The sequence below is a fragment of the Mytilus trossulus genome, chromosome 6, assembly GCF_036588685.1.
Source record: "Mytilus trossulus isolate FHL-02 chromosome 6, PNRI_Mtr1.1.1.hap1, whole genome shotgun sequence".
NCBI classification, from domain to species: Eukaryota; Metazoa; Mollusca; class Bivalvia; order Mytilida; family Mytilidae; genus Mytilus; species Mytilus trossulus.
The window spans coordinates 67406939-67427004 of record NC_086378.1 but is presented as its reverse complement, the minus strand read 5'-3'; the positions used below and the strand labels follow the sequence as shown (position 1 = coordinate 67427004).

At 32.2% G+C, this 20066-nt stretch overlaps 1 long non-coding RNA gene across 3 annotated transcripts; it reads left to right on the top strand.

Annotated features, from left to right (window-relative positions):
- The first annotated feature begins 855 nt into the window (after positions 1-855).
- On the top strand, positions 856-14048 carry LOC134723686 (uncharacterized). Of its 3 annotated transcripts, none has more exons than XR_010108150.1 (5): positions 856-953; positions 5238-5297; positions 5898-6052; positions 8223-8298; positions 13836-14048. It is a non-coding gene; the product is annotated as an uncharacterized LOC134723686 (long non-coding RNA). The 3 variants fall into 3 exon arrangements; XR_010108152.1 differs by lacking the exon at positions 13836-14048 and adding an exon at positions 13132-13829; XR_010108151.1 differs by lacking the exon at positions 13836-14048 and adding an exon at positions 12669-12900.
- The last annotated feature ends 6018 nt before the right edge of the window (positions 14049-20066 follow it).

Below are 20066 nucleotides of genomic sequence, written 5' to 3'. Positions count from 1 at the left end.
CAGTCACGCTTCAGTGATTCCCTATATAAGCAACCATTTTTTTTCCAAAAAAGGGGGGGGGGGGCTCCTACCCCCCCCCCCACCCCCCTTTCCCCTTATCCGCCTCTGTTTAATGCACATTGCTTGAAATACTTAGTGCAAAAATGAAGGAAAGCCACTACTATATACCTTCAGACAGAATTGTGACAAGAGGGTAAATTCAGAAACAAAATGTTCCTATTATTTTCTATTTCTTGCAGTATACAGATAAACATATACTGGTACATGGATATTGTATTTTTATTTCAAAGCATAAAACTTCTTACTGTAAAAATGTATAACGCTGTTAGGTTAAGAAATAAATAAATAACTAAAATTATCCTACAAAATTATTATATGCACCTACGACACCTTATGAAAAGTTGTATTTAACACGCTTCAATATAATTTAACATATATAAAACATTCCACACGAACGTAAATCATTATTTCAAATCTACCATGCACTGACTAAATAAAGCAAATAAAGAGATTAGACAGAAAGTGTAAAACAAATATTTGCAAATTTCACAATATTTTACAAAGGTCACAACCTCGATTTAAATATATATATTGTCTTTAAATCACCCAATCCTATACCTTTTAGCTTATAATATAAGAAATTTATTAGGTTTTTTAGCCTTCTTATATAACTAACAAATTAAGACCGTGGGACCATACGGTCTAACAAATGTCTTATAGAAGCAATAATAAGTGTCATAATCCGTACTTCCCCAGCATAACTGTAAGACGTTACAAATGGAAGTTTTTAACGACCTTGACTGGCTATACAGCCCTTGCACGGTCGGTGTCATGACGTTACCGCATTCGTTTTAACTTTTATATGGTTTTATAAGGGAAGCTGAGCAAGCCTGTCGCCATTATCACGAAGACCAGTAATGACAGTATATTGACAGGAAAAAAACAGATAAATAGTGAATACAGTTATATATTATATAAATTATACTATAAATTAGAATTCAGTCGACAATAACATCTTGATGATCGAGATTGCTTAGTCTGCATAGTGCCATTAGTGGGGATATAGTTTCGTGAAATCGGTAAAAAGCTCGAGCAACGTGCAAGGATTTATATAGTTACTAACTATACAAATTCTTGCGTTCTGTGTATTTTTTTTTGTGGACCAATAGGCTAATAGTCCCTTATATGTGAGAGCTCGCTGCCCTTCGAAAATTGGTACTGATTCTCGTTACTGATACCCTTTACAAATGGTGTACTCTTAAACTTCCGATTGTAGAGAGATATGATATTGTTTTATTGTACATGACTTATGGCATTGGATCTGTCAGCTGTCATGCATGTTGTTGAAGGAAGTTTGGGGTTATCAATTAACCAATTTTAAGCATTGTACAAATATACGTCCCCCATTCAAATGCATTGATCATCAAAAAAGGGGGGGGGGGGGGGGGAGATTCCAACCTCTGGATCCACCACTGGTACATATGTATATTCATGATATCTTTTAAGATTGTATTATTGATAAGGGTAATTTAGGCTACACACCTGAATATATGATACCAGAAGTCCATTACTAGAGGAAGTCTGCAAGCTGTGTTATATATATAGTCCGTGGGTAGTGAAGTAAGGCGTCAAAGAAAAAATTATAATAGCCTTTCAAGACGTTATAATTATTTGGACTAGTCCGCAGGCAATCAGGTCACATTGTCTCCGCCTATTCTCAGTGGAAATCACTGTACAATATAATAAGAAGATGTGGTATGATTGCCAATGAGACAACTATCCACGAAAGACCAAAATGACACAGAAATTAACAACTATAGGTCACCGAATGGCCTTCAACAATGAACAAAGCCCATACCGCATAGTCAGCTATAAAAGGCCCTGATAAGACAATGTAAAATAATTCAAAAGAGAAAACAAAAGGCCTTATTTATGTTAAAAAATGAAAGAAAAAAACAAATATGTAAAACATAAACAAACGACAACCACTGAATTACAGGCTCCTGACTTGGGACAGACAAATACATTAATAATGTGGCGGGGTTAAACATGTGTAGATTTTGGATTATATCTGAAAACTAAGGCATTAAGAGCAAATCTGTCATGGCCTAAAATTTTTGATTAGCTTTACATCTATGTATCAGCCCTGTAATTTTCAGACAAACCTGTCAACTGATTGTTGGGTTGCTGCCAATATATTAGTACAATGTATTAGATTTTAGGGAACATTTGCAATTGTTGGTTATTTTCTTGACTATTATTATAGATAACGATTGTGCACAGAAAAAATGTTCAGCAAAGTAAGATCTACAAATAAGTCAATTATGTATAAATGACCAAATATATCCCTTAAGGAGTTATTGGCCTTTAAAGGCAATTTTAAACAATTTGTTTATTATGTTTTTGAGCTTTGAAAAATGTTCTTCCCTGAAACTACTGAACAAGTTGCAGGCAAACTTATTCAAAATGATCCTTATTGTTTTATTTTGTGTTTCGTAAAAAAAACTATGGCCACCATGGCTAAAAATTAAATAGAACATAGGTAAAAATGCAGTTTTTGTCTTATACTTATAAAAACTGAAGCATTAAGAGCAAATAAGATTTATCAACCCTGAAATTTTCAGATGAATGGAACAACCCATTTTTGTGTTGCTGCCACTACATTTATAAAGTAAATTTGGGAAAAATTGCTGTTTTTGGTTATTTTCTAGATTATTATTAATGTAGATAAAGACTGTAAACAGCAAATATGTTCAGCAAAGTTAAAAGACCAAAACTTTCAATTGACCACTTTAAGGAGTTATTACCCTTTAAAGACAATTTTGCACAATTTGTTCATCATAATATAAAATAGAAGATGTGGTATAATTTCCAATGTGACAGCTCTTCTCAAAAGATCAAATGACACAGAAATAAACAACTATAGGTCACTGTACAGCCTTCAACATTGAGCAAACCCAATACTACATAAAATTGAGAATGGAAATGGGGAATGTGTCAAAGAGACAACAACCCGACCATAAAAAAAAAACAACAGCAGAAGATAACCAACAGGTCTTCAATGTAGCGAGAAATCCCCACACCTGGATTCGTCCTTCAGCTGGCCCCTAAACAAATATATACTAGTTCAGTGATAATAAACGCTAGTATATAGTCAGCTATAAAAGGCCCAGAAATGTCAAATGTAAAACAATTCACACGAGAAAACTAACGGCCTAATTAATTTACAAGTAAATGAACATATAATAAATATGTAACACAGCAACAAACAACAGCTACTGAATTGCAGGCTCCTGACTTGGGAAAGGCACATACATACATAATGTGACAGTGTTAAACATGTTAGCCGGATCCCAACCCTCTCTAACATGGAACAGTGGTGCAATAGTACAACATTGAAACGAACTATAAAAATCAGTTGAAAAAGGCTTTAAAAACTCATCAGATGGATACAAATAGAAGTATATCTAACAAAAACAGAGTGAAAGTGGCTGGGCACTTATACATCCAAACAACAAAAAGACCATTAGTACAGATCTGTGAGTACTCTCAGTTACTGACAGCTAGTTCAAAGCCAATAACACTTATTGCGAAGCCTATCATAGTTTTCCACAGATTCACCTGCAAGTTACCTGTCGATTTAAACTTTTGTAAGTTCTATTGTCCCATTAAACAAATACAACAGGTATTGTTCTCTGTTTAGTTTATTCAATGGGACCTTTAAATTTCTTGCAAGAGAAATCTATCACTCACTGATTAATTTACCTGAACAAAAAATTGAACTGTCAATGATGGAAATACATGTACAAATAAGTAATTATTAAACTGCATGTGATGTTGTATTTATTCAATCAATAAGACATTTTCAATTTGTCTGATATAAACACTGATTTAAAAATTAAAAGTTGATTTCTGATGATCAATTTTCAACATTTTACCTATTAAAATTTGCTATTTTTTATAGTCTGTTCACAAATAAAAACTTAAAATGATAATGTTTAAATAAAGGTCTTCATAAATGTATTCTTTATAACTGAAGAACCATGAAAAACATGCAGATTCTTTGAAACATAATAGCATGCAGTACTTAAAAAAAATCAAGAATAAACTTTTTATAATTAAATCAGTGCTTAATTTATATTATATTATAAAGTTATATTGAACAGATGGAAAATATATTATTGATACTGAATAAATATTGTATCACATGCAGTTTAGGTGAGTTTATACATGTATTTCAATCAACAAAGAAGATATTTTTTTGGTCAGGCAAATTAATCAATGAGTGATAGATTTCTCCTAGAAGAAATTTAAATGTCCAAGTGAATAAACTACACAGAGAACAATTTTAAAACCTATTGTATTGATTCAATGGGACAGGTAAACTTGCAAAAGTTTAAATACCTTGGTAAAGAGCAGACCACTCTGGAAAACTTTCATTTGGTTCGCTATAATAAAAAAAATTATGCATCTAAAACATCAACATCAAATGGATTTAGTGTAAAGACATCATAAACAGTCAGAGAAAAACATGACCTTGTGCAATGCCAAGATACGGGTATCAATTAACAGATTGTAAAATCCATGAATGTGTGTATGTATATAACAAAAATGTTAGTTTGCTTTTAGTTTACTGATAACAAAATCAATATTAATACCAAATTTCAACCAAACTTGAGGTGAATTATAATTAGGGTATCTCCAATAAAGTTTATGTTTTATTTTCTGTTTTCCCGAAAAACATGACCACCTTGGCTAAAAATAGAATATAGGGTAGAATGCAGTTTTTGGCTGAATAATTAGTTATTTCAAAAACTAAAGCATTTAGAGCAAATCAGAATAATTATTTATTTCAAAAACTAAAGCATTTAGAGCAAATGAGAGAAGGAGTTAGGTTTAGGTCTACCTGCCCTGAAATTATCATCAGGGTAACAGAAATTTAGGCTATTGCCCCTTATATATTCATTAGAATCTGTCATTTAAGTAGTGTTTTATAAGCATCAGCTTTTAATTTGCACTTTTCCAATTCAATGGACCATGTTTTATCTTTATAAATGTTCGATGTGACTGTGACACTGTGGGCTAATTAATTCAAGATGCGCTAAACTTAAATTATCTAGACCCAGAACTGCAAAAAAAAATATTGCAACATGTCATTTTCAATAGCTTTTTTCCCTACTGAGGAAGTCCTGTCTGTAAAGTATGATGAATTCATGTCTGTTTTTTTTTATTTTTAGATAAAATGCCTTTGGTTAGGAAAAGAGGCAGACATTATGCCCATGTTACATATGAAAGAGGTAAAAGGAAATTAAAGAAAGGTGTTCAGGTCATCAGAAATAATTAAACAGGATACAAAACCTACATCTGGACTCCAGCTTGCTTCCAAATTTACAGGAAATGACCTTAATTCAGATCCTCCTTGTTCAAGTTCATTGCTTGGTACAGAATATTGCCATAAAATATCGGATGTGAAATACCTGAAAGTATAAGATGTCTACATGTTGATCTTTAATTAAGAATGATGTCCTTGTTCAATGATAACATTTTGTAAATGTTTTGACTTGTTTGTGATATCAAGAACTTTGGTGTAACAATTTTCAGTAATTCAGAGATTAAAATTTCTTTCATTAAAATCAAATGTATTGTTACAATACATGTACATGTACTAGTATACAGGAGCACATCGAACAAGTTGAGATATATGTATAAACACCATAAGGTGTTGACAGATTGTTTCTGACTGTTTCTTATTTATTTCTTGAATAAATTCCAGTAGTACATTGTGTACTAATATTGCTTTTTTCAAAGATAATATTGTAATGATTTGGGTAAAAAATCCCTCTAAACTATTGAAAGTTAGATAACTATTCACATACATGAAAATGTTTATTTTTTAGGTACAGATGCCCTTAAAGTTTTTGATGAAGTAAAGAGCAAGATACTGTCCCATCTGGCAGCAATACTGTATGACACTGTATGACCAATTCACAGACAAATTGACAAAGAATAACAATAGAACACCAACAATTCACATATGAGACGATGTTTTATGGTAAACCACATACTGTGTAGGATTTAATATTGTCTCCCATGAAATGATGTCCACAGGACTTTATTTCATAGTAAATACATGGACAAAATTTACTTATTTAAATGTGTCCTGGACACAATTTCCTATGAAAATATGTCCTCATGAATGAAAAATGCTATGAACATGGACATTATTTAATACTATAATTTTGTACAGGTGGACACTATTTTCAGAACATTATGTCCATCAGGACATTTTTTTGGTATGATCAAAATATTAAATGATGTCTATTGCCTTGTTATTACTAGACATTTTTTAACCAATAATTGCGAACTTTAATACATTGTAACCTTAACAGAGAGTTGTCTCATTGGCACTCATAATTATCTTTGTTGCTGAAAAATGCTGTATACTTAGGGGACAGCATTCCATGGCAATGGACAGTGTTTAATACCAAAATTCTATAATTTCTATTGCCTTCTTCTCATAATAAATATAGTAAAGTTCTTCACATTTGATGTTATACTTTACACTCTTCTTCCTTTTTGTTCTTCTTTCATTGTCATTATCGTTAGCTTGGTATTTCTTAAAACTTTAAGTTCTCTCTATTCACTTCCATCCTTATTTTTTTGTTAACATTTGTATATTAATCAATGTCAATCAATCCTTTGGATTTTTATTAATATTCAAGTGTAATAAAACTTGTTAATGACCTTTGTATTACTTCCCTTGGAGGTCACAATTTAATAGCCACTTCTATGACAACTTGTCCTGTAGGTGGACACTATTTCATAACTTTTGCAGTAAAAATCTGTCCACTTGAGGGACAATATTTCATGGCAATGGACATTATTAAATACCAAAAATCTATGAAAAATTGTCCACATGGACACTTTTTCACAGGACATTTTATGTCTTACAACTGTACAGAAATTATTTAAATAATTTGAAATAAAGATATTAAGCAAAACTTTTAAAACTTTGACAGGCTTAAAATGACACAGAATTAACAACTATATGTCACCGTAAGCCTTCAACAAAGAACAAAACCAACACCACATAGGCAGCTATAAAAATCCTCAAAACAAAAAATGTAAAACAATTCAAACGAGAAAAATAATGGCTTAATTTATGTAAAAAAATATATGTAACACAGTCACAGCAGCAAAAATCCACTACAGGTTCCTGACATGTGACAGGCACATTTGATTGTGAAGGGTTAAACTAGTTTGAAGGCACTAACCCTTCCCCTAACCTGGAAAAGTGGTTAAACAATACAACATAATAACACAGTTGAAAAAAAATTAACTCAGCTCATGGATACAAATAGAAATACATCTATCAAGAAACAGAAAGTTGACATGGATGGGTACTTGTACATCCCAACAAAAAAATAGAAAAAAACCTGCCTAATTAATGTACAAAAAAATGAGTGAAAAACAAATGTTTACAGCTACTGACAGCTAGTTAGTTCAAAGCCAATAACAACTTATAAAAAGAATCATGCATCTTAGACTGATTTGTCAATCAATACACATGCACCATCTAATGGATTTAGTGAACAGGTGTCATAAACAGAGAAAAACAAAAACTTGTGCAATGCCAAGATACAGGTATTGACAGATTGTAAGATCCATAAATCTGTATTTATTATTAGGTATATAACTATAGTTCGATTTTCATTAAATAATAACAAATCAATATTATTTCCAATAAAAACAAAATTCAAAGACCTAATTACAGTTTTGATTTGGTAATTGTTTAAATGAGTTTATTTAAAGGATCAATAAGTTTACCTGCCGGATCATTTCTAAATTTCTGGGCTCCGAAAACAACATATGATCAACATATACATTTGTACTCATATTTGGTTTTTTTTCATATGATACAGACTTTATACATGTACAGGAACTTCTAAAGAGGTTTGAAAAGATAGAGATGTGGCATGAATACCAATGTGACAACTAGTCACAATTGATTTGGGTAGAAGGGACAATAAGTAATGCCTTCAACCATGAGTAGTAAAAGACTAAATTAGAAAAAGTAATGGCTTACATTCTTGCATAGAGTTTCCCATTGGAAACTGACTTATTTAATTCAAGAAATCCACATTTATTACTTTTTATTTTTCTCTTTATTTATCAACTTTAATTAATTTGCTATCATGTTATTGTTTCTTTGTTATTTTTAGGTGAATGGTTATAGTAATTTAGACAAGCAAAACATGCATTAAAGACTGTCAGTGTTGCTTGGATTTTCTCCATATGGTAATATCTATAATAAGTGTTAAATTCATACAAATGTTTTCATTGTCTATATGTGTTGGCTGATAGATGAATCATTTCAGTTAAGCTCATCTGACCCAAAGGGTCAAGTGAGCTTTTCTCATCACTTGAAGTCTGTCGTAATTGTCTGGTTACTTTTACAAAAATCTAATCTGAAACTACTGAGCTAAATATAACCAAACTGGTATACAATCATCATTCGGATATCTTGTCCAAGGACCTGGCATGCCAACCATCATAGTTGCCATGCATGGTTAAAAATAGAACAGAAGGGCAAATTCAGGTTATGTTTATTGTCTTAAAAATGGTAGAGAAATTTTAAAAACTGCAGTAATATTTAGGAGACATTTCACTTAAAGATTGATTTTAACCATTTGTTTTGGGGTTTTTATTGCATTTTCCTTTTAAGGAGGCTTGAGGGTACAAATACATCAGCAAACATTGAAACATTTTTTTTTCATTTCAAATTTTATTTATTACACTTTTAGTGTTACTTTATGATATTGTACAAAAATCAACCAAAAAAAACCAATTTGTTTTGGCCCCAGATGACTTTTAAAATGTTTATATCATTGAAAATGCTCCAAATTATCTCCCCTTGGTAAAAAAATGTCATTTAAAAAAAAAAAAATGAAATAACTTTTAACTCATCGGTGACCTTTATTTTTTATTATTGTTTTCAAATGAACTGTACTTATACTAAACTATTGAAAAATTTAAGCGATTTCTGTTATTTCTTTCTTTTTTTCTTTTGATTTTACCTTTTTTTCTCCTATTAGTTCAACAGAAAAAAAGTACCTTAACAGAAATACATGCTTCTTTCAAATGCAGATTATGAGCTTAAATAAACGGGAACCCCATATTTTTATTTAAATTTTCTTTTAAGATTAGGATAAAGTTTATTTATAGAAAAGAATAGCGAAATCCTATATTTAAAAAAAAAATTGATTCAGACCTGCGAGCCCCCTTTATATTATAATAAAAGCTATAATAGAAGAGAAGCGAAAGGTACCAAAGAAAAATTTAAAAGACCAACAGACAACCAATATTGCATAAAACATGTAACACTAAAGCTGACCCTATTAAAAAAAGGAGGTGATCTAGAAGGGTAGGCAGATCCTGCTCCACATATGACACCTGTATAGATGTAATGAAAATTTAAATATGAAAAATGGTCTAGTTTCTGGTGTCAAAATTTATGAAACTTGAAACTGTATTAAATGTTTCTCTTTGTTTGGGACAGAATTAGGTATGTGTTTATGTGAATCACTAACTTATGCAAGACAGGTCCTACACCTGACAACCTCACATTTTTGTTGAGCCTTCGACTTTAGTCCAAAATGCAAGACTAAGCGATCCTACTTTCAAGCGTCGGCGGCGGCGTCCACAAAAATTCACTCTGTGGTTTAAGAAAGTTATTAAATTTTCATTCTTAAACTATACTGGATTTCTACCAAACTTGGACAGAAGCTTGTTTATGATCATAAGATAGTATCCATAAAGAAATTTAGTAAAATTAAAATTCTATTTTTTCTGTATTTTATTTATAAATGGTTTGCAAAAATAAAATTCCATTTATTCTGTTTTTTACCTATAAATGGACTTAGTTTTTCTGCGGGGAAACATTACATTCACTCTGTGGTTAAAGTTTTTGAAATTTTAATAACTTTCTTTAACTATCCTGGGTTTGTACCAGTGTATCTGTATTTTACTTATAAATGGACTTAGTTTTTCTTCCAGTTAACATTACATACAGTCTGCAGTTACAGTTTTTATACGACCGCAAATTTTGAAAAAAATTTCGTCGTATATTGCTATCACGTTGGCGGCGTCGTCGTCGTCGTCGTCGTCGTCGTCCGAATACTTTCAGTTTTCGCACTCTAACTTTAGAAAAAGTGAATAGAAATCTATGAAATTTTAACACAAGGTTTATGACCATAAAAGGAAGGTTGGTATTGATTTTGGGAGTTTTGGTCCCAACATTTTAGGAATAAGGGGCCAAAAAGGGCCAAAATAAGCATTTTCTTGGTTTTCGCACTATAACTTTAGTTTAAGTTAATAGAAATCTATGAAATTTTGACACAAGGTTGATGACCACAAAAGAAAGGTTGGGATTGATTTTGGGAGTTTTGGTTTCAACAGTTTAGGAATTAGGGGCCAAAAAAGGGCCCAAATAAGCATTATTCTGGGTTTTCGCACAATAACTTTAGTTTAAGTAAATAGAAATCAATGAAATTTAAACATAATGTTTATGACCACAAAAGGAAGATTGGTACTGATTTTGGGAGTTTAGGTCCCAACAGTTTAGGAATTAGGGGCCAAAAAAGGACCCAAATAAGCATTTTTCTTGGTTTTCACACCATAACGTTAGTATAATTCAATAGAAATCTATGAAATTTAAACACAAGGTTAATGACCATAAAAGGATAGTTGGTATTGATTTTGGGAGTTTTGGTCCCAACAGTTTAGGATAAAGGGGCCCAAAGGGTCCAAAATTAAACTTTGTTTGATTTCATCAAGAATTGAATAAATAGGGTTCTTTGATATGCCTAATCTAACTGTGTATGTAGATTCTTCATTTTTGGTCCCGTTTTCAAATTGGCCTACATTAAGGTCCAAAGAGTCCAAAATTAAACTAAGTTTGATTTTAACAAAAATTAAATTCTTGGGCCTCTTTCATATGCTGAATCTAAACATGTACTTAGATTTTTGATTATGGGCCCAGTTTTTAAGTTGGTCCAAATCAGGATCTAAAATTATTATATTAAGTATTGTGGAATAGCAAGTCTTTTCAATTGCACAGTATTGTGCAATGGCAAGAAATATCTTATTTCACAATATTGTGAAATAGCAAATTTTTTTTTAATTAGAGTTATCTTTCTTTGTCCAAAAAAGTAAGCAAGAAATATCTTATTGCAAGATTTTTTTTTAATTGGAGTTATCTTTCTTTGTCCAGAATCAACTTAAATCTTTGTTATATACAATATACAATGTATATTCACTTTTTACTACCAACTGATAAATTTAAATAATCTTTACCATTCAGTGATAACAAGCAGTTTTTTTACATTTTATTTACAGTTTATTTTATGATGTATTTAAATGAGTAGTTATTGTTGCAAACTCCATTAGAATATTTTAATTGAGATTAGTTTTGGAATAAGGGAAAGGGGGATGTGATTACAAAATTGGGTTCAATTTTTCTCATTTGAAATTTCATAAATAAAAAGAAAATTTCTTCAAACATTTTTTTGAGAGGATTAATATTGAACAGCATAGTGAATTGCTAACAAAAAATTTAAGTTCATTAGAACACATTCATTCTGTGTCAGAAACCTATGCTGTGTCAACTATTTAATCACAATCCAAATTTAGAGCTGAATCCAGCTTGAATGTTGTGTCCATGCTTGCCCCAACCGTTCAGGGTTCAACCTCTGCGGTCGTATAAAGCTACGCCCTGCGAAGCATCTGGTTAAAACATTTATTCGATTCATAAACTATCCTGAAATTTTTACCAAACTTGGACAATAGCTTCTTACAATCAAAAGATAGTATCAAGAGGAATATTTTTTTTTCTCATTTTTGTTGAGCCTGGGAGTTACAGCAAAAGTAGGCGAAACACTGGGTTCCACGGAACCCTTACACATTTTTTTAGTTTCTTTGTTCATTTCATAAGTATAAGGACACCATGAAACTAAATATCAAACAAAGTAAAAAATATCTTGTCATCTGGTCACCGCGATATAGCCTTTCTGTGCTAATACGGCGTAAAGCAACAAACAATCAAGCTTGTCATCCGGTGGGTTTTTGGTGCATCACATATAATATCTGTTATCCCTTTTAAAAGCAAGTTTCTAACCTTGACAATATTCTTCTTCACAAAATAAATTAAAAACTACAGCAATCAAAAAATATTTTTGAAATTTTACAGATTTTTAAATTCCTACTTTGACAAATATATTCTAAGTCTTGTACGAGACAACACTATTTTTAACATTTGACCTTTGTTTTTAATTTTGTTGAAGGCTTAGCATAACATTTTAATTATCACATATATCCTGAAATTGTAATACAATGATATCATACATATTAAAGTTTTATTTTGATATGAAAGTATAATGCATAATACAACCACCCACATATTTTTTTTCTTAAATACATAATTTTTTTTAATAACCTTCCCTGAAGGGGGCATAATATTTTCTGGAACAGCCTTTATATGTTTTCTTGGGGGACGGGACAGAGTATTTTCTAGAGCAGCCCTTTATGTTTTTATATAAAAAAAAATCTATTTCAAGTTGATATTAAAACACAAAAAACCCTGTGATAGAATCTATATTACTCCAATCCAGGTTTTACCCTTGTTCTATGTGTATGGTACAGACAAACGTATCAAAAAGAAAAGATGTGGTGTTAAGTTTGCCAATGAGACAATTCTCCACCAGAGACCTAATGATGTAGATGTTAATGATAAACCACACATTGAAATGCCTACCTGTTTATTCTGGATATGACATGAAATTTCATTATTGGAACGAAAACAAATGTTAAGTTAAGTATGACGTCCATTATCACTCAACTAGTAAATATTTTTGTTTAAGAAACAGCTATTAAGAGCACGCTTCAGGTTGTGGGATTTTCTTGTTGTATTGAAGATCCATTGGTGGCCTTTGGCTGCTTTCTGCTCTTTGGTCAGGTTGTTGTTTCTTTAAAAAAAATCCCCATTTTCAATTTTACATTTTACTATCTGTAGGTAACATTATTTTTGTATACTCTTCATAGATCAGTTTTGGCAAATTTAACTTTCTATGGCAGATGGATTCTATAGTCAGAGGGGAGATGTGAAAAAATCTTTATTAAAGTCAAGTTACATTAAATGGGCTATGTCACAGATTTCAGTCAAATTTTGCATATATAGAACTCTGGCTCTAGTGGAAACCGAAAAAGTTATGCATTTATCTCATTTATCATTTGAAATATTTACTGATTGAAATCTTTCAATATGAGTGAACATTTGTATAGAAAGCCCTTAAAATCGGCAAAAATCATCCAAAATCTGTCTTAAAATTCATCAAATCTCTAATTCTTCTCCATAGATTTTTTTTTTAAAACTATATGACGTTGATACATAAATTTCAGTTTTGATTTTGCAAAACAAATATAAATAAGGTCACGGAACAAAAAACAAATACCGGTATGTAACACATAAACAAATGACAACCACTGAATTACAGGCACCTGACTTGGGACAGGCAACTACAAAGAGAATGTGGAGGGGTTAAACATGTTAGCAGAATTCAAACCCTCCCCTAATCTGGGACAGTGGTATAATAGTCCATTTACTGTTCCTTGACCTTAAATTAGATTGATAATTCAAATTGAAAACTCAATTTTAGCACTGACCTTAAAATAGATTGATAATTCAAATTGAAAAACTCAATTTTAGCACTAACAGGTTGTTTTGCATTTTATTTATTAAAAATGTTATAATAGCCATGAAACAATGATTTTATTTTCAGGTCATTTAAGAAGAAAATTGATAGAGGAAAAATACAGATATGCAAGAATTTAATATTTGAAATGCACTTAATATTTCTTTTGTATATGACCATTAAATTTTGGCAGTCATTGTTATCTCTGCTATACAAACAAATATATCTTGTAAAATTTATTCATAAGAGGAAGCTTTAATAACAAATATCTAACCACATTAGATATTGTTTATGCCCCAACTACAATAGGCATTGTGTTTTCTGGTCTATGTGTCCATTCATCCGCCCCTTTGTCCGTCTGTCCCTCTCCAGGTTAAAGTTTTTGGTCAAGGTATTTTTTGATAAAGTTGAAGTGAAATCAACTTAGAACACATATTCCCTATGATATTATCTTTCTAACTTTAATGCCAAATTAGATTTTTGATCCCATTTCACTGTCCACTGAACATAAAATAATAGTGTGAGTGGGGCATCCTTGTACTTAATGGACACATTCATGTTTGCCAATTTTTTAATTAGTCTAAAACAAATCTAATTTTTTTTATTCTGTGGGATTCAAAAGATTTTGTCATTTGTGATAATTATTTATTTTGAAGTCTGAGAACATTTCATACAAATTTCAAATTCTAAATAAGACATCTATACAGCACATACTCCATCATAAATTGTGTTAATGATAATGTTGACTATATATCATTTTTATTGAAGAAAAAAAATAATGTATCGCTTATTATGTGCATTCCTATGACTATCCATACTCTTGACTTACTTAATATTCATGTGTTTACATTAATTACATATATTTAAGTAAAACATTTCAATGTATGTCTTCGTAACAATATCACACGTATGAAATGTTTTTTTTTTTTTTTTTTAGCTGTATATTCTCTGTGAGGGTTATTCCATTAAAATGTATCAGGGAGGGAAGTTAAATTATTGAACTTGGGTCATGGGTCTTAATTATACCCCTGCTTTCCGTTTAAAAAAAAGGGGGGTATACTGTTTTACCTCTGTCTGTCAGTCCGTCAGTCCGTCCGTCCTTCTGTCCCATGAATATTTTTCGTCGCATTTTTCTCAGGAACTACAATACAAGGATTTCTGAAATTTAATTTCAGGGTTTATATAAGTCAGCTATACCGTGTGATGCGTTTTCAGATTGATCACTTGACAATTTCCTGTTTACCGAACACTTGTATGATTTGACACATGATAGCCAAGTTGAAAATTTTCGTCACATTTTTCTCAGGAACTACAATACAAGGATTTCTGAAATTTGGTTTCAGTGTTTATCTAAGTCAGCTATACTGTGTGATGCGTTTTCATATTGATCACTTGACAACTTCCTGTTTACCAAACACTTGTATGATTTTACACATGATAGCCAAGTTGAAAATTTTCGTCACATTTTTCTCAAGAATTACAATACAAGGATTTCTGAAATTTGGTTTCAGGATTTATTTAAGTCAGCTATACCGTGTGATGCGTTTTCAGATTCATCACTCGACAACTTCCTGTTTACCAAACACTTGCATATTTTAACACTATTAATATTATCCACTTGTGGCGGGGATATCATCAGTGAGCAGTAGCTCGCATTTTCACTAGTTCAGTTTGCATCTTTTATCTGCTTACCCTTCCGGAGCACCTGAGATCACCCCTAGTTTTTGGTGGGGTTCGTGTTGTTCATTCTTTAGTTTTCTATGTTGTGTCATGTGTACTATTGTTTTTCTGTTTGTCTTTTTCATTTTTAGCCATGGCGTTGTCAGTTTGTTTTAGATTTACGAGTTTGACTGTCCCTTTGGTGTCTTTCGTCCCTCTTTTATCATAATGTAGAATTATCTAAAATATTGTTCTTAATTGTAGGGATATTTTGATAGTCCCTACCTACTCTCAGTTCAATGGAAAAGCCCTCACAAACTTTCTTTGCTTTTTATCATAGATGCAATAAGAACATTAACTGAATGATTTATTATTTGTAATGTTTGTGACTCATGTTGTTTGAAATGACATTGAATGAAATAAAGTTTGTACCAAAAAATATTATTACTACTTTGAACCCAGAATTATATGCAAGTTATTAGGCTCTTAGTTAGACAGTCAAAGGGGACTATAGGTTTGCACACTTTTTGTCTGTGTATCATATTAAGTTGGTGTATTAAATGATTACAAATCAGTCTGATAGCTACATGAACTTGACCACATATTTTTTTCTGGGACGTTGTAAGCAGCAAGTCAACAGTATTTGATGTATGGAATGATTATTCCATTACAGGCAGGCTGTACATTATGGTTTACCTGACATTGACCTCTTTTTTTATGGTTTTATTGGTCAATGATTAATTTTCATACTAGCCAGCAATTCAGTTTCTCAGATGTTATCAACTTTCAGATCTGGTGTGTGGAACTATTGTTTGTTGTAAATGACCTTGATCAAACAGAGATCGTGGATTTAAGCAAGTATTGATAATCTGACCTTCAAAACTGAACAATGGTTACAAAGAAACAACTCTCCAACAAATCATGCATTTAAGCAATTATGGGTAATCTGACCTTCAACAATAAACAAATGTTACAATAAGACAACCATCCAACAGTGATCATGAATTTAAGCAACTATTGGTAATCTGACCTTCAACAATAAACAATCGTTACAATAAGAAAACTCTCCAACAGAGATCATGAATTTAAGAAATTAAGGGTAATCTGACCTTCAACAATGAACAATCGTTACATAAGACAACTCTCCAACAGTGATCATGGATTTTATCGTTAAGGGTAATTTGACCTTTAACAATAAACAAATCGTTACAATAAGACAACTCTCAAACAGTTATCATTGATTTACGCAATTATGGGTAATCTGACCTTCAACAATGACAATCTTTACAATAAGACAACTCTCCAACAGTGATCATGGATTTAAGCAATTATGGGTAATCTGACCTTCAACAATAAACAATCGTTACAATAAGACAACTCTCCAATAGTGATCATGGATTTAAGAAATTAAGGGTAATCTGACCTTCAACAATAAACAATCGTTACAATAAGACAACTCTCCAATAGTGATCATGGATTTAAGCAATAATGGGTAATCTGACCTTCAGCAATGAACAATCGTTTTTACAATAAGACAACCCATTGAATAACTCTGTTTAATTGGTGTATGCATGTTGTATAAGGTATATATCCACCAAATAATTATGTTTCATTGGTGTATGCTATATACAAATCGACTAACGTTGTCTCATTGGTGTACGAACAATGTAGAAGTTTTAGACCCATCGAATAACTGTCCCATTGGTGCTTTACCGTTGTATAGGATTTAAACCCATGGACTAGCTTTGTCTCATTGGTGAATAAACATAAATAGGGTAAATATCCATCGAATTACTCTGTCTCATTGATGTATGACAGTTGTTTAAGGAATATAACAACCGGCTCATTATGTTTCATTGCTGTATGAACATTGTATAGGGTATATACCCATCGGATAACTTTGTCTTATTGGTGAATGAACGTTTTATAGGGTCCATAACCATCGAAAAGTGAATGAACGTTATATAGGGTCCATACTCATCGAATAAATTCTGTCTCATTAGTGTATAAACGTTATATAGGGTCCATACCCATCGAATAACTCTGTCTCATTAATGCATGAACGTTATATAGGGTTCATACCCATCGAAAAACTCTGTCTCTTTAGTGTATGAACGTTATATAGGGTCCATACCCATCGAAAAACTCTGTATCAATAGTGTATGAACGTTATATAGGGTTCATACCCATCGAAAAACTCTGTATCAATAGTGTATGAACGTTATATAGGGTTCATACCCATCGAAAAACTCTGTATCAATAGTGTATGAACGTTATATAGGGTTCATTCCCATCGACCGGCTCATTATGTTTCATTGGTGTATGCACATTGTATAGGGTATATACCCATCGGATAACTTTGTCTTATTGGTGAATGAACGTTTTATAGGGTCCATAACCATCGAAAAGTGAATGAACGTTATATAGGGTCCATACTCATCGAATAAATTCTGTCTCATTAGTGTATAAACGTTATATAGGGTCCATACCCATGTAATAACTCTGTCTCATTAATGCATGAACGTTATATAGGGTTCATACCCATCGAATAACTCTGTCTCATCAATGTATGAACGTTATATAGGTTCATACCAATCGAATAACTCTGTCTCATTAGTGTATGAACGTTATATAGGGTTCATACCCATCGAATAACTCTGTCTCATCAATGTATGAACGTTATATAGGTTCATACCCATCGAATAACTCTGTCTCATCAGTGTATGAACTTTATATAGGGTCCATACCCATCGAAAAACTCTGTATCAATAGTGTATGAACGTTATATAGGGTTCATTCCCATCGAAAAACTCTGTATCAATAGTGTATGAACGTTATATAGGGTTCATACCCATCGAAAAACTCTGTATCAATAGTGTATGAACGTTATATAAGGTTCATTCCCATCGAAAAACTCTGTCTCATTAGTGTGTGCACGTTATATAGGGTTCATACCCATCGAATAACTCTGTCTCGTCAGTGTATAAACATGATATAGGGTCCATACCCATCGAAACACTTTGTATCATTAGTGTATGAACGTTTTATAGGGTTCATACCCATCGAAAAACTCTGTCTCATCAGTGTGTGCACGTTATATATGGTTCATACCCATCGAATACCTCTGTCTCATCAGTGTATGAACGTTATACTAGTATAGGGTTCATACCCATCTAAAAACTCTGTCTTATTAGTAAATGAACGTTATATCGGGTCAATACCCATCGAAAAACTCTGTCTTATTAGTGTATAAACGTTATATAGGGTCCATACCCATCGAAAAACTTTCTATCATTAGTGTATGAACGTTTTATAGCCGGGTCCGTTTCCATCGACAAAATCTGTCATATCAGTGTATGAACATTATATATGGTTCATACCCATCGAAAAACTCTGTCTCATCAGTGATTGAACATTATATAGGGGTCATACCCATCGCAAAACTTTGTATCATTAGTGTATGAACTTTATATAGGGTTCATACCCATCGAAAAACTCTTTCTCATTAGTGTGTGCACGTTATATAGGGTTCATACCCATCGAAAAACTCTTTCTCTATAGTGTGTGCACGTTATATAGGGTTCATACCCATCGAATAACTCTGTTTCATTAGTGTATGGACGTTATATAGGGTTCATACCCATCGAAAAACTCTGTCTCATTAGTGTGTGCACGTTATATAGGGTCAATACCCATCGAATAACTCTGTCTCACCAGTGTTTGAACGTTATATAGGGTCCATACCCATCGAAAAACTTTGTATCATTAGTATATGAACGTTATATAGGGTTCATACCCATCGACAAAATCTGTCTCATTAGTGTGTGCACGTTATATAGGGTCAATACCCATCGAATAACTCTGTCTCATCAGTGTATGAACGTTATATCGGGTCAATACCCATCGAAAAACTCTGTCTTATTAGTGTATAAACGTTATATAGGGTCCATACCTATCGAAAAACTTTGTATCATTAGTGTATGAACGTTTTATAGGGTTCATACCCATCGACAAAATCTGTCTCATCAGTGTATGACCGTTATATAGGGTTCATACCCATCAAATAACTCTGTCTCATCAGTGATTGAACATTATATAGGGGTCATACCCATCGCAAAACTCTGTCTCACCAGTGTATGAACGTTATATAGGGTCCATACCCATCGAAAAACTTTGTATCATTAGTGTATGAACGTTTAATAGGGTTCATACCCATCGACAAAATCTGTCTCATCAGTGATTGAACATTATATATGGTTCATACCCATCGAAAAACTCTGTCTCACCAGTGTATGAACGTTATATAGGGTCCATACCCATCGAAAAACTTTGTATCATTAGTGTATGAACTTTATATAGGGTTCATACCAATCGAAAAACTCTTTCTCATTAGTGTGTGCACGTTATATAGGGTTCATACCCATCGAAAAACTCTTTCTCTATAGTGTGTGCACGTTATATAGGGTTCATACCCAACGCATAACTTTGTTTCATTAGTGTATGAACGTTAAATAGGGATCATACCCATCGAAAAACTCTGTCTCATTAGTGTATGCACGTTATATAGGGTTCATACCCATCGAATAACTCTGTCTCATTAGTGTATGAACGTTATATAGGGTCCATACCCATCGAAAAACTTTGTATCATTAGTGTATG